This window comes from Haematobia irritans, chromosome 2 (assembly GCF_050003625.1).
Source record: "Haematobia irritans isolate KBUSLIRL chromosome 2, ASM5000362v1, whole genome shotgun sequence".
Taxonomy (NCBI): Eukaryota; Metazoa; Arthropoda; class Insecta; order Diptera; family Muscidae; genus Haematobia; species Haematobia irritans.
The window spans coordinates 201,037,791-201,055,079 of record NC_134398.1 but is presented as its reverse complement, the minus strand read 5'-3'; the positions used below and the strand labels follow the sequence as shown (position 1 = coordinate 201,055,079).

General features: G+C 28.1%; 1 protein-coding gene and 1 long non-coding RNA gene across 6 annotated transcripts in view; both read right to left on the bottom strand.

The window, feature by feature from the left end:
* The window catches only part of spen (spen family transcriptional repressor split ends), a 277,605-nt gene that overhangs the window by 38,727 nt on the left and 221,589 nt on the right, over nt 1-17,289 (bottom strand). The gene's annotated exons all lie outside the window — the stretch shown is intronic.
* On the bottom strand, nt 1,304-2,159 carry LOC142224623 (uncharacterized). The gene is made up of 3 exons (XR_012719180.1): nt 2,031-2,159; nt 1,762-1,956; nt 1,304-1,678 (listed from the first exon to the last, which is right to left on the bottom strand). It is a non-coding gene; the product is annotated as an uncharacterized LOC142224623 (long non-coding RNA).

Here is a 17,289-nt window from a genome sequence, read left to right as displayed (position 1 = left end):
TTGTACTTTAGAAACGTACATAATTGTAGTAAAATTCAATGAATTAATTTATGCTGTAAATAATTTGCAATTGTTGTTTTGATCTTCTACTCATAGTCGATAATCTGCACTTAAAAAAAAGTTTACTTGGATCCAAAGATGTTGACCTTCCTTTAAGGATTTTGGTATTGATTCCGAGCCAAAGATGCGGCTTCTTTAAAATAAACACATTTTTAGGGACCTCCCTGGCTTTAAATCTAGGATCGATAAAATAAAAATTAGATACAGATCTCATTCATCATTCATTTTTATTCTCTGTTCGCGATATATTAATAAAGGTTTTCATGTACAAACAAATTCCAGTTTCAAAATCCAAATTATGCCAAGTACTTCAAAGTAAAGACTATTTTTTTAATGCTAAAAAAAATTTAAACCAAAGATGTAAATCCTTAAAATAAGTCTTAGCCTATATTTGAAGCATTTTTATCTTAAATTTAAAAATTCGATATGTCAGTTGAGTTAAAGACGATTTCTTTAAATTAAAAATGTTTTTCTTTTTTCTAAGGAATATTTGCCTTACTTCAAAGATCTACAACTTCAACGGAGGGACGCAACATTTCAAGATTTGTGTCCTAAATTTAATGAAAAAAATTTTTTGAAGCAAGGATTATAAACTTTATTTTAATTAAAATGTCATTATTTTAAAGAATTTTGTCCTTAGCATTGCGTAAATTTCGAGTCCTAAAATTTAAGTTGCATAATCTTCCATATTAGGTCAATAATTTTTTCAGTGTGCATGGGAAGTTATTTCTTAGAACTTCCCATGTCCGACATGAATTTCAATCCTTGTAACTTTCTAGAAAAAAAATACTATTTTAGCTTGGTTAAAGTTTATTCAATTTTTAAACGATAACAATAGAATAGACTTAAATATTTCCATAGCTTAAACGTTTAAACACATTTTCGTAAATCCTTTCTAGCGAAAACTATTGTTGTCAATACATTAAGCGTGACAAATGGTATTCAACTATAAGTCCTTTAAACCAAACACTATACATACGCAAATACGTGTAATTTCACACATATCCACGAATGCTGAGCATTATATCTGGAATCACAATTTTTCTCACTGCTTACGTTGAGAAGTTTTTGGAAAAATGGGGTAACGTTTGCAAATTTTCATTTTCAGTAAATGGTTGTTACCATGTATAGGCAAATTCATATGAGTTACCTCTCTCCCAGGGGAGAGAGAGAGAGACCCTTCATCTACAACATGTTGTCCATGGTGTAACTTATAATTGAATTTTGGTACGATGGAATCAAGTTTTCGTCATTCTAGTAATTCTATTTGGGAAGTACATGAGCCAGTATTACAATATATATCCAGACTTTCAACGGTTTTTGTTTTGTTCTAACAAGGTTCAGGTTTAAATGACAAAGTATTGCTATTTTGTTTACATTAAACCATTTACTCTATTAGTGTACCTTGTTATCCTACCTTCTATATATATATATGTATATGCATGCATCATGCCATCATTGTTATCCTTTACGTCTGTATGTTCAGTTTAACAAATGATTTAGCAACGAAAAATTTATCTTCATCATGTCATTGTCGTTGCAAGTTGACATCGTTAAGGTCCTTGGCTTATTACACTGGTATGTGCTCTCTGATAACTACTACGGCTACAACGAATCACTAGAGAGAGAGAGAAAGAGAGGAAATGGGAAAATGGTCATACGTGTGTGTGTGTGTGTTACAGTGTTATCATTCATTAATACTTTGGCCCATGAATTACATATAATGGAAATTGCGACTAGGAGCCCCATTTCAGGAAATGCCATGTCTTCTTAAACTGTATTCGTGATGATGTCTTTTGGTTGTTGATTATAACAGGCAATGGCATCAGAAGTCATTCCTGCAGAGCATTAAATTATATGGCCTTTTATCAAACGTTGAACTTTACTCTCTTGCACCTTAAAGATAACATGGTGTTAGCATATGCTGGACCAAATGTGTAGATATTTTTAAAATTATTGCATTTCGTTACTTATTCTCTTTGTCCACATTTAATTAAAATAAGTTGATTTAAGGGATCTTTGGGGTTATTACAGGAATAATTGAAGCCAATCCGGGTTTCCTTCATGTTGAAATTTCAAATTTTGTATGTGGTAAGAATAATTTTATGTATGCTGTGAGTCATTTAAAATATGGAGTAGTAGATTGGTTATCACTGGAACATATGTATATATTTTCCTTAAAATTTGCTGCCAACTGAGTTTTTAGGGTCTGTTTTTATTCTCAGTAGATCTTGATAAAATTTTGTTGGATATTAGTTTATTCTCCAAATACACTTTTGGTAGTTTATATATCATTAGGTTGGGTAAAAGTTGTGCAAACAAGTTCCTAACATAGATTAGTTGTGCAATCTAGGAGGCAACTTTGCTTATGCATCGAATCACAATCGGTTTCTATTGTGAATGAAATTCAATGTAATTACCATGCATTTACATTGATCTAACTAATGAGTTCTCAATAATTAAGTCTTTGTCAAATATATTCAAGAAATTAAGAAAATTATTCTACTTAAATTACAGTGTAACCTCTCAAACTTGGACGCTCTGAAAACCGGACTACTCCAAAAAATTTTTTGGTAGTTTATATATCATTAGGTTGGGTAAAAGTTGTGCAAACAAGTTCCTAGATTAGTTGTGCAATATAGGAAGCAAAGTTGCTTATGCATCGAATCACAATAGATTTCTATTGTGAATGAAATTCAATGTAATTTATATTCAATTACATTGAACTAACCAAAGAGTTCTCTCTCACCAATTTAGTCTTACTCAAATATATTCAAGAAAATAAGAAAAATATTCTAGTTAAATTACATGGTTTAAGAGGTTTCACACCTCTTAGTAGTTGTCTTCCTTCAACCAATTCATAATAGAATACTATTGTGCAGCTAGGCCGTTAGCCTTTTGTGAATTAAATTACTTGTACTTGCAATCAATAGTATATAGGAAGTCTTCCAAAATCGGACCTTAATGTTTAAGTGGACTGGACGGCCGACTACTATAGAATGAAGCCACCGAGTTGTGACGCTGATTTTAGCCAACACCGACCAGTTTTTGTCAGTCGAAGACACCGCCGAATATGCCGTCTCATCTCGACACAAAAAGAGCCGCGATTTAATCAAAAATATTGATTTAAATCGGGAAAATGTATTAACAAATGTTGTATTTTTTGGCAAAGATTTCAGCTCATCACCCAAAATTTGTATGGAATGTAAATTTGATTGTAAGATTGGTTGTACAACTAATATCATTGGATAACTTCAAATTGATTTTATAATAGATAATTGTCACCCGCCGAATAGACCAACTTGTATCGGCTTAGCCGTCAACTCGCCGCCGCCGGAGGCAAAAAATTAGTGTCAGCTGCCGCCGACAAAAATGGGTCGGCTTCATTCTCTGCCATGGATGAAATGGTACTAAATCAGTTTCGAAAAAGTACTTTTCTCAGCCAAAAAGGTAATTTTTCATCAGAATAAATCGCTGTAAAATTAAAAAAAAAAACTTGGAATTTTCTTTTGAAAGTAATAACATGGTTAGACATTACCATGGTTTAATTTCCTTGCAGTGGTAGTATGACTGTGTCCCCTTCAGCATAATGAAAGAGGTAAAATCGGAGGAATAGAATCAAATATATTTTCAAATTTTATATTTAACTCAAACAAAAGGAGATTTCCATATAGCCAAGCCCTAGTAAGGAGTAAATTTACATTATAACTTCTTTATTATTAAATACATATTTTTCACTATTAACTTTCTATAAAATATGCTATTGTGATTTTTACTTTATTGCAATTGTAACTTTTTAAAGCTTTAATTCCATTCGTAAATTGATGAAAACTAACTAGCTGTTGACATCACTGTTTCGTATAAGCAAATATATGCGCGCCAGTGTATTTTATTTACCCTCTGTGTTCTAGCTAATGTTTGTTTCTTGGCGAAAATTTAATGTCAATACATCTGTGTCTGCATAAACAGAGATTTCCGCGCAAATGTTATTAACAAATTTTGCTTACACAACGAAATGAATATTTGGAGAATGAGCTAAGCATCTATTGCGGGGAGCAAATCAATGTTGAAGTGAGTGGAGAAAGAGAGCAATAGCAAACCATTTTATATAAGAGAAAGAACAATAGATAATGGGAGAGGGAGACAAACTTTAAAGCACATATACACACACGCAGAGATGAATAAACTCTTAATGAAAGACCTTCAATCGAAATTAAGTTATAATAGTTATTGAATTTCAAAAACAGGATATTTGTTTAGGGCTTTATGCCTTTAATATTATATAACTCAATTCAATCCCTTCCCAACTAAGTAAAATATTCTCAATCCTTCGAAGAAAAGCAAATAAAGTTTGGAAAGCATAAATAGAGAGTTACTATCCTTGGAGCCTCCCCATTCATGCCATCAGACATTTGGCTCCCCAAGCTTTACTGAACAAAAGAAAACAATTACTATTCTCTTGTAGACGCATCGAAACACACACAAACACACGTTCATTTGTACTCTCTATAAGTAAATACCCAAACCTCCTACTACTCCTCCCAAAATAGAAAAAAGTACAACCATCTTTGCTGCAATTATCCTTTCTTATGATGAGTCACGTCTTTGCAAAGAAACCAATCATTTAACAAACTTTAGACTTTGACTGACTCGGAGCGCAAAGGCAATGAACAGGATGATGATGATAGAGATTGTGGTGATACTGACGATGATGAGATACCCAATGTTGTTGATGAGATGTTAGTGTGGCCCAGGCTTCTTGGATATGCTCAGGATGAGTGAGCGAGTGAATGAATGACTACGGGGCCTTGTGGTAATGGCAACTCAAACAATACCAAGAAAATTGAACAATTTTGCAAAATTGTATTCCATAACAACAAAACCAACAAATATAGAAAAACTCGGAAACAATTTGGTATGTGGGGATGGGCATAGGAGTAGGCAAAACCATTACGTGAGATAAACTAATGCCGATATGGCATAAAATAAAAATGAAAGAAGACCTAAGAATAGAGGCAAAGAAAATAAACAATCTCTCCCAAATGAGGTTGGAGAAATTTAGAAGAGGGGGTTGGTTGTGGGGAGTTTGGTTTTATTGGTTGGCGTTCATGCGTTATATAGGAAGAAAATGATAATCATTGTCTATGGCAAAGGCAAAAGAGGGCTTGGCGAGGGGGTTATATTCGATTGGGGATAAAATAAAGTACTATGCGCTGATTGAAGGATTTTATTCTTTTCGTTCGTTTGGTTATTTCGTGTGGTGTTTTTTTTTTTCTTTGTGGAGGAAATGAATTTAAATTATAGACGAAGGAAGTTGCCATTAAATCCACTTGAGTAAATTTTGAGATTTTCTTTTTTAGATATCAAATGCAAGCTATACAACAACGCCCTAGTGAGGTTGGGATAAGTATGGTATAAGTGGATTGCCTCAAAAGGAAAAAAATGGAAGAAATACTGCAAAATCTAAATTGGGCATTCTTATATGTGACATGCCGATGAATAATTTCATTTCGTAGGTCTTGAAAAAAAGTTAAAAACAACACTCGAATTAGATAAATTATTTTTTTGGGTTTTATTTTCAATAACATTTTATTGTCATAAAAAATTTTGTGAAAATTTCATTTCCGTAGAAAATTTTTGAAAAATTTCATTTCTATAGAAAATTTTTGCAAAGTTTGTTTTTAAAGATAAATTTTGCATAATATTATTTCTATAAAAAATTGTATTTCTATAGAAAGTTTTTCCAAATTTTATTTCTATAGAAAATTTTTGCAAATTTTTTTTCTATAGAAAATTTTTGCATTTTTTTTCTATACAAAAATTTTGCAAAATTTAATTTCTATAGAAAATTTTTGCAAAACTTTTGCTGCTTTAGAAAATTTTTTGCAAAATTCTATTTCTATAGAACATTTTTGCAAAATTCTACTTCTATAGATCATTTTTACAAAATTTTTCTTCTATAGAAAATTTTGTCAAAATTTTATTTCTATAGAATATGTTTCCATAATTTTATTTCTACAGAAAACTTTTGCAAAATTTTATTTCTATAGAAAATTTGGTTAAAATTTTATTTCTACAGAAATTTTTGCAAAATTTTATTTCTATAGTAAATTATGTCAAAATGTTATTTCTATAGAAAATTATGTCAAAATTTTATTTCTGTAGAAAATTTGGCCAAAATTTTATTTCTATATTTCTAATTTTATTTCTATAGCAAATTATGTCAAAATTTTGTTTCTGTAGAAAATTTGGCCAAAATTTTATTTCTATAGAAAATTTTGTCAAAATATTATTTTATATAAGTTTGTTGTTTTTGCTTTTTGACCTTTTTGTTTTTTACCTTCAATTTTCTTTTTGTAAATTCAAGCTCGAGGTCATGTAAAAAGAAAACAGAAGGTAAAATTTTATTTCTATAGAAAACTTCCTTAAAATTTTTCCTATAGAAAATTTTATTGCTACAGAAAAGTTTTACAAAATTTTATTTCTAGAGAAAATGTTTCCATAATTTTATTTATTTATTTCTATAAATGGTTTTTGTAAAAAATTTATTTCTATAGAAAATGGTTCCATAATTTTATTTCTACAGAAACTTTTTGCAAAATTTTATTTCTATAAGAAATTTGGTCAAAATTTCATTTCTATAGAAAATTTTGTCAAAATTGTATTTCTATAGAAATTTTTTTTTCAACATTGTATTTCTAAGAAAATTTTGTCAAGATTTTATTTCTATAGAAAATTTTGTCAAAATTTTATTTCTATAGAAAATTTTGTTAAAATTTTATTTCTATAGAAATTTTTTGTTTTCTGTAGAAAATTTTACCAAAATGTTATTTTATAGAAAATTTTGTGAAAATTATATTTCTATATTAAATATCTACAAAATTTTATTTCTACAGAAAATTTTTACAAAATTTTATTTCTACGGAAAATTCGGTCAACATTTTATTTCTATAGAAAATTTTGTCAAAATTGTATTTCTGTAGAAAAATTTTTATTCAACATTTTATTTTTACAGAAAATTTTGTCTATAGACAATGTTTTGTGAAAATTTTATTTCTATAGAAAATTTTTGCAAAATTTTATTTCTATAGAATTTTTTTGCAAAATATTATTTCTATAGAAAATGTTGTCAACATTTTTCTACAACTTCATTATTTATTTAAAGTTTTTGGGGAGAAACCAATTATTAAATTTAAGGAGTTATTTTCATTTTAGGCGTTTAAGTTCTGCAATATTTCTGTGCATACAAGCCACAACCCATACATTAAACAGTAAAATCTGTTTTTTTTTTCATATAAATATTAATGGCATTCCCATAGTAATTGAAAATCGAATTTGCGGCAATCTGATGATGGTAATTTATTTTAGAGGCTTAAATTGAATTTTTATGTGCTACATCCGAAAATTAAAAAAGAAACGCTGATATTAGACCAGATGGCTGGAGTAAGAGGAAAAGCATTAAACTTGGACAAGAAATAAAGGATTTTGCAAAGATATTGGGGAATGGACTAAAGCTGCCAGCAATTGCAATATATATTTGTATTTTTATAGCGACATACAGAGTCACAGATACTGTCATACGTGCCCCTTAACGTGAATTGCAAAGTTTCAAGCAATTTTAGCCATAGATTATGTATATGTGTATATAATCGCGAGCGCATGTATGTATATGTAGCCTTATGCATGTATTGCTTGTGCAATGAACTATTGTTATTTTAAACTTTCGACCTCAATTAAAACAAAAGCAAAAAAACACCGTCAAGAATTTGCTGCAGCAGAAATATGTTTAATGTGTGAAATTTTCACCAAGCTTACACGCACACACAACCACACGAAGAGAGAACAAACGCAAAAATAGTGCATGAAGGTTTTTGTAAGAAAAAGAGTAACTATTTCATAAATGACAAGAAAGAGCTGGAGAATTTGGAGAATGGCTTCTTAGCAGATAAGAGGAGAGAAGGTGAATAAGACAAGCCTACGTGAGTTCTAGCAAGGAATCAAACGGACTTGAGTTTTATTTGAAAATATCTACGTTTTAAGTATTTTCGTTTCTATTGTGATATACCCCGTTAACCTGTATGGTGTATTGTTGTCTAACACCCACGTACAGGGTTCTGTTTATATGTTTGAAATTATATGTATATGTGTATGAGTGTTTTTTCGGTAAGAGTGTGTTGTTTTGTTTTGTAGCCAGGGTTTGTTCGAAAGGCGCAGGCCCGATTAAACATTTGGTTCTCTGTTAGGAGTAAACAAACACGGTATTGCCTCTCTCTTGTTTTTGAGCGTTTAGCTAGGGTTCTGGGGTTATGGCAAGGAAAAAGCCCTGGCTTTGCAAAATTTATTCTCTCATAATACATATACAAAGAGAATTGAATATTGAGTAAAGGAATTGTTATGTATAGCATACCAATGTTTGCCTGTGTATATCTATGTGTGTGATAACAGCAATCTACCCATCCATACATACAGTTCTTAAATCCCTTGATAACAGAAAATCCTTATTTAAGTTTGTTTTTTTTTATATTTGTGTGACAAAATATGTGTGATGTATATGGGTGTATGTTTGTTTGTAAGAGGCACAAAAATAAATTAAACAATAATTCTATATCCTTAGTATAGCTGTGTCTGTGTCTATGTTTATAAGAAATTCTTATAAATTAACACTCATACTAACTACCAACAGAAAATATAGCTTGCTTTATTGTCTACCAAAGATAACATACATCTGGTATAATGGCTAAAAAGAAAGCCCCCTGTTTAACATCAATGTTTATTTTTCAGTTTTTGAGTATGTATTGGTGTAAGTTGGTTGGTTGGTTTGTTGGTAGGTATCGTTTTGCCTCTTTAATGCTGGGGGAGTGTGAATGTGTATAAGCATGTAAGTCCTACTCGTACATCACCACTCTCTTAAGATTGCTTTTTTGTGTATATTGTTTGTTGTTAGTTAGCTTGTTTGGTGGTATAGTATTTAGATGTTTGTTAGTATGTGTGTGTGTATTAACAGAAAAGAAGAATTATTTTTATTCTCGAAAATGAGGTCGTAGAAAACGGAAAACGAAAGCATTTTGTCGCCATTTTGAATTTGATAAAGCACCAACAACAAAGATGACGACAATAACAACAGGCAGGCATCATAAACATTCTGATACAGAGTGTCCACAACTATCTTATACACATACAAACGGATATTAGCAAGAGTAAGCAAACCCTATACTGACTTGCCTTCAATAATCAGTGCTGAAGGAGGAATTGGAGGAGGATGGACATTATGAGTGGTAGACCTCTTTCTACCCTCGTCACATAAACATTTCGTTTTTTTGTTATAATTGAAGATGATGCCACTGCTGCCGGGGGTGGTGGTGGTGGTAATGATGGTAACTGTGTTCTTAACGATAATAGTGTTTATATTGCTGCAGATGCAGCAGCAGTAGCCTCCATTTCCTTAACAACAGAACAACAAAAGTGCAATGAATGCAATTTTAAAATATCCTTGCTTATATAAAAACGTTATAATAACGGCAGCTTCATACTTATTCATATATATGTACATATATAGTAATGTACATATATACAAAAAAAAAATATTTGATTATGTAGAAAAAGATTTTTTTTCCTCTAACACCAGTCTTTCCCGGAAGATGGTCATTGTTTATTAAAGATGATTTACAATTTTATTTTCCGCAAAAAGCAATATTAAGATAAAGAAATTCGAAAAATATTTATAGACCATTAGCGTAATTAAATCCATTAGCAAAATATCCAAAATGGAAGGGAACCAAAGTTACTAAAGGAAATAGTAAAAAAAATACACTGGATTATGAAGAAATATGCATTAAGGAGAACAAATAAAACTTTAAATTTTATCGACATGAAATGAAATGTGAAAACGATTGAACAGATATAATCAATGAAACTAAATGAAATTAAATTAACTTCAATTAATTACGTTCAAATTAAATCAAATTAATATTAATAAACTAAAATAAAGTAAAGTAAATTAAACGAAACTAAATTACACACCTTGAAAGAACTGAATTAAAATTAAAGTAACTTTAAATAAATCCAAAGAAATTAAATATACATATATAATTTTTCATCATATATAAACTCATTACAGTCTTATATCTTATTTTTTTTATAAAATGTATATGCTGCTCTCTGTTCTAGTCGTGAACAATAGCTATTTATACGAACTCTCAATACTTTTTTTATTGTAACTCAAATCAAAAGCTTTCGTAACCCTAAAGTTTTTTACACCACCCATAATTTTTTCGTTCGAAAGAAACTAATGGTATCCCATCAGTATATACCATTAGTTTCTTTCGAACGTCAATTTGATGTAAAACATTAATATAAATTCTGAGAAATATTATCCATTAAGCAATAGTGCAATGGAAGTCCTTCATACTGACGTGGTAAGGTGGTAATGCCCTATATTTCAATATAAAAAAAAATGTATAAAAAAAATCTAGAGAAAGTAAAATAAGTGAAGAACAAAAAACAAACAAAACAAAATTATGTAAAGTTGGAAGAATTTTAAAAATAAAAAATAATTCTTTATTTGCAATAGTAATAAAAAAAACATTGGAATATTTAGTAATAAATGAAGATATTTTGAAGGAAATAAATTTTGTCCCGCGATGCGTATGACTACTATTAATTATATTTATACGATGTGGCGTATGATAGTTATTAATTGATTGAGAAGTTATATTATAATACTTTTACACTACTGGAGGAATCTATCTTCATACTGCCATGCTAAGGTAATGCCCTATATTTCAATATAAATAAATATGTACAAGAAAAACATAAGAGGGAAGGGCAAAAAAAAAAAAAACAACAAACAAAAAAATTTTGTAAAGTTTGAGGCTGTTTTAAAAATAGAAAATAAATCTTTATTTGTAAAAGTAATAAAAAAACGTTGGAATATTTAGTAATAAATGAAGATATTTTGAAGGAAATAAATGTAGTACCGCGGTGCGTATGACTGCTATTTATTATATTTATGCTCCACATTAGTTATTAATTTATGAAAAGTTGTATTATACTTTTATACTAGTCGATGAATCTATCTTCATACTGCGGTGCTAAGTTAATGCCCTATATTTCAATATAAATATAAATAAACCCCAAAATAAAGGGCCAACAAAAAAAAATATTTCAAAGTTCCAAATCTTTTGTTTTTATAATAACTAAAAAAATTTACAATTATTAATCGAGCTTTTATGGACAAATTTAGATTAAGAAACTTGATTAATAGAGTCATTGGAAAGAAAACGCCAGATACAAATCTATATACGTCTAGACTGTACATGTTTCGGAACACTTTGGAATAAGCATTGAAGATATTTTGATGGAAATAAATTTTGCACCATGATGCGTATGACTACTATTAATTATAAATGTGCAATGAGGCGTATGATAATTATTAATTGATGAGAAGTTATATTATACTACATATACACTAGTGACAAACTACCGATTTTTATTTAAAAGCTCGTGGAACTTTAAAAATAGAAAATAAAATTCCAAAGTTTCTTTTCTAATAATAAAAATATAAAAAATATATAATTTATAACAATAACAATTTTGGAATAATCAATGAAGATATTTTGATGGAAATAATTTTTGCACCATGATGCGTATGACTATCATTAATTATATTTGTGCAATGTGGCGTATGATAGTTGTTTATTTATGAGAATTTATATTATACTACTTTAACTGTAGTGGAAGAATCTATCTTCATACTTCATATATTTCTAATTAACGAATTTTAATTAAATCAGCCTGCATTGAAGATATTTTGATAGAAAAAAATTTTGTCCTGCCGTGCGTATGACTACTATTAATTATATTTGTGCAATGTGATGGTTATTAATTGATGAAAAGTAATGGAACTCCTTAATACTGATATGGTAAGGTATTGCTCTATATTTCAATATATACATACAAATGTATAAGAAAAAAAAGGTGAAATAAGGGAAGAGCAAATAACAAAGTTTTCGCAACTTTAAAAATAAAAATGTATCTGCTTTTATAATAAAAAATTTTGAAATATTTTATAACCAATAAAGAATAATTAAATGGAAATAAATTTTGTCCCGCCTTGCGTATGACTACTATTAATTATATTTGTCCAATGTGGCGTATGAATATTGTTAATTGATGAAATGTAATATTATACTACAACGTACATAGACAAGTATTTTCTGATTCAATCAGGAAATTAATTGACCTAATTAATTTTTTTTTTAATTGAAATTGCTTCAATCACGAAAATAATAATAACAATCACAAAATTTATTAGAAATAAAAGGTTGACTTGATTAAAAGCTTAATTGACTTTCTTTTTACTTTTAATAGGTTCAATCAAAATTTCCATTGATATTGGTCGCAAAATTGAATTATTTTTTTTTTAATGAGGCAATCAATTATTTATTATTTTATTGTTTGCTTATTTATAATTATTTTTCCTTGAGATGAAATAAGTTTCCTGTAATTTTACAAGAGTTTATACTTTCTTATGAGTTTTTCGATTATTGTTGGATTTCTCTTTAAATTTGAGTCAACATTTAATTATGTTATTATTTGACAATTTTTTTTATTTATTAATTAACAATATTCATACGTTATTAAAAGTAAAAAGAAAGTACTGGAAATCAATTAATTTTTTAATCAAGTATATATTTTATTTCTTATTAATTTTGTGTTGATATTATTATTTTCGTGATTAAAGCAATCTCAATTTAAAAAAAAAAAACTAAAAACAACTAATTGGTACAATTAAAAAAACAACTAATTGGCACAATTAACTTCGTGATTGAATCAGAAAAAAACTTGTCTGTGTATGTTGTAGCAGAATATTACATTTTATCAATTAACAATATTCATACGCCACATTGGACAAATATAATTAATAGTAGTCATACGCATCGTGGGACAAAATTTATTTGCATTAGATTATTCTTCGTTGGTTATTAAATATTTCGATATTTTTTCTTATAAAAGCAGATACATTTTTATTAATTATTTATTAAAATTATTGAACTGTCTTAGCACGGAATTATTTATTTATTTGTTTATTTATTTACTGATTAAATTAATTAAAGGAGTAAATTAGATGGATTGACATATTAATACATTTTTATAACTGTTGGTTGTTGTAAGCACTACACCCCAAAAAATTATTTTTTTACTTCAATCGAAATTAATTGATGCTATTATTTTTTAACTGAACCTATAGCTTAAGTTATTATTTGATACAACAAACAACAAATTAGTTCATTCAATTAGAGTTTTGTATTTAATTTTTTTGAAAACAATTAAAATATTAATTGAAAAAATGTTGGTTACATTTTTGCTGTGTAGCTAACGAGTTAAAATGTATAACATTTTGGACTTAATGTCTTTTCAAGCTAATAGTATAGCTTTAAAACTTGTCACGCCACAGAAATAACATGCTTACAAAAAAAAAAAAAAATATTGCAAACTCTGTCTGTGACCACAAATTGATATGAATCAATAAAGTACGTCGAAGTAACGTGAGATAGGGAATAACACTTTACTGCATATACGATTTCCCTTAGGACTTGATGATTACTTTTATTGCTATTCATGCATTGTGACATGTGGGCGTTAGTAATTTAACTAATGCACCCATAGGCAAGGAAAATGGTAATTTACAATGACAATCGTATCATTAACATCATATGAAATAATAAAGCAATTAAGGGAATATTGCCAAGAAGTAAATAACCAGAAAGTTTATAGAATATAATTAGTCAAGGAATATACAAAATACAATTTGTTAATTTTTGCTTGATTAATGAATTGAAACATTCCATTTTGGAATAATTTCATGTTGTAATTTTTTTTTTGGAAAAACTGAGTTTGCCAACACTCCAATTTTTTTTTATTTTCTTCTATTCTTACAATGCTGCCCCAGCTTCTTTATCTAACCAAAAATGGTCATATATTGATTTTTTGTTCATTTTATGATGGTTTAGGAAATCAATAGCTAATTTATACAAATATAAAAATAATAAAACAAACTTCAAGTAGAATTTATTTTCCCTCACAATGTCCCCTGGAACGTATGATTATTATTATTATTATTATCTGGGCCATTGGGGCGTATGACTGTTAGTAATTTGACTAATACCCTAGCAAGGCAGTAGATAATTAGAGTAATTTTCTTAGTCGTCGAAAACTATTCAACATGAGGGAAAGGGTTATTCGTAATACATACTTTATACAAAAGCTATGGACATATATCAGGCGAATATACCATATGCTTTTACTTCAACGAAATATACCTTAAATTATTTTTTGATATGTATAGATGATATTCAAATGGAATGTTCCTTGTTACAATAAATATTTCTAACTAATTAAATATTAAGTATGTCTGATTAATCAATTATTAATAAATTCATTAAATTTATTTCTCTGCTCTACGGAGTATTCATTTATTCGTATATTAAATTTATTATTCAATATCAAAATCCATTAACATGAGCATGCACTATGAAATGAATTTATTATTTAAATTAAATTCATTTATTTATTTGTGAGACATTAATGAGCCATTTTTATTGTGTAAATCCATGGATAATTTAATAAAGTATGCATGCCTATCCCTCGCTTTGTCTATGCCCCCTTGTTTTTTGGGTTTGTTATAAATGCAACTATTTGTAATTTAGTGACAGGTTGGGGTTTTCTGTTTTTCATTTGGTTTATTTTACTTGTTCTACGTTAATTTCTTTAATTTATATATTTTTATATATAGATAAATAAATCACAATTGCAACAAATGTATGGATGTGTGTGTGCTGGTATTTTAACCACACTAGAACCGCAACCCACCACATTGCCATTACTGCGTTTACATTAATACCAACAACAAACTGAACTGTACTATTGCATTTGCAACTGTGGTACGGCATGGCACGTTCCAATTATGTTAATTATCTACATTCATGTTTGGTTGAAAACTCCAGTAACAAAGAGGCGCATCTTTAGGGTGTGTTTAAAAATATGATGAAATTATTAATATTTAAATATTGTGTCCTTACAAAAAAAATTGAATTACATTTTAAAGAGCTTTTCGATATTTAAAAAAAAATCGGAAGTTTCTGATGACCGAATTGGCTGGAAACTCCAGCAACAGATAAACGCATCTTTAGGGTGTGTTTGAAAATATTATTAAATTATAAACATTTCTTAAAAAATATTTTGAATTAATTTAATATTTAAGGAAAAATCTTAAGTTTCTGATGACTGAATTGGTCTGAATGGTAATAATGAAAAAAAATCTTGACATACCCAAGGGACGCATGATTGATATTAATACAATGTGACGTATGATAAATAAGAATTAATATAAAGAAAAAAACTATACGTTCAGGCATACGGTAAACCAGTATATAAAAACTAATGGAATAAACCAAAAAATTTTAAAACATAGGACAAAAAAAGTCAACGAAATTTCGGGAGATCCTAATACTTTTGATATTACATATACATGAAATATTTACATTAATTATTTTTGTCATTCTTTAAATGTAATTATACAAAAATTCCATTAACAAACTTTGTGGCATGAAAATAAATTATGGTCAAATGAAAAAAAAAAAGAAAAATCAATCTAAAAAAACCAAAATGTTTATATCCATGAATGTTAATTAATTCAACATTAAATTATATTTAAATTTGGAAGCTGTAAGCTTCATCTGCATCGTGTTATATAATGTAAATATTTAAGTGTAAACTTTTAAACATCCTTAGGTTAGGTTAGGTTAGGAGCAGTCAGGCTCACTTAGACTATTCAGTCCATTGAGATACCACATTGGTGAACTTCTCTCTTATCACTGAGTGCTGCCCGATTCCATATTAAGCTCATCCTTGAAATCATCTTTGAATTTTATAATGAAAATATTGAGCTGGAGGAAATCCCATAAATGTATTGCCTTTATTGAATTCAATGAATTATATTCCGTATACACTCAAAAAAAATTGAAACCTCTATTTCACTAAAGCCAATTTAATTTTATTTTGGTTCATGGAATTATTATGTTTGGAGAAAGTTTCCTTTACTCTAATAATTTTTTGCGTACGTTAATTAAATGAACTAAAAGACGGGAAAAATTATACCCAAATGAGTCATAAAGATATACTAAATTCGTACTTTTCACAAAATAGTTCATTATTTCTTTAAATTTGACAATTTTAATACAAATGCGTATAGCTCTAAAGACATTCTTGCAATTTTTAATTCTAATTTTTTCCTTCAAACTACAACATTTTCTTTAAGAAGTAAAAAAAACTTAATTGTCGAAAAATATTTTTTTTGTAATATCGGCATGATGTCAGAGTTTGTTGTGTTTAGTTAAAATATTCTAAAATTAATCAAAATATTATAAAATTAACCAAAAAATGTCTTCATGGTAGGTTCACTGTTTTTTTTTTAGTGTATAATTCTATAGGAAATTGCTTTATGGTAAAGTCTATACGATTTAAATTAATCTATTAATGAAATGAAAAGTAATGATCCTTGGGAGCGTATGATTTTTATTAATAGCATATTAATGGTACACCAGGTCGTATGATTGTTCACAATTACAAAGAAGAGGCCAATTACGACTGTAATTACTGAATTATATAGTAAGGCAAATGAGTACTAATCACATATTTGAAGTGGATAATACGATGTAATGTTTTCCCATTGTGTTTTTTGTTATTCACTTAAAATCAATATTAATTACAGGAAATTGGATATTTCGATAAATAATTGCTTGACTAACATATATAAATTAATATTAATTAATTTCTTGTCCATAAAACATTTATTTTCAAGTTATCCTCTGGAAAGAGCTTTATGAATAAAAAATCAATATTTATTTTTCTTTAAATAATATTTTTAATATTTACAGAAAAATATTATATATTGAAAACTGTAATTTTTCAATTTTAAATTGAAAAATTTTATTTAAATCGAAAATATTGATGATTTTTAATTACTATGGAAAATGTTTTCCAATTTTTTTTCACAAAAAAAAAACAGCATGATTCCAATTAATTTTTTTTGGAATAAAAATTAATATCAATTACATATTGATTCAAAAAAAATTCAATTTATTTTTATAATTTGCAGACATTTTAAGTTATGGGACAAATGTTGTAAAACTTTTTAAATTCAAATTCAATTTTAATTAAATTAAATCG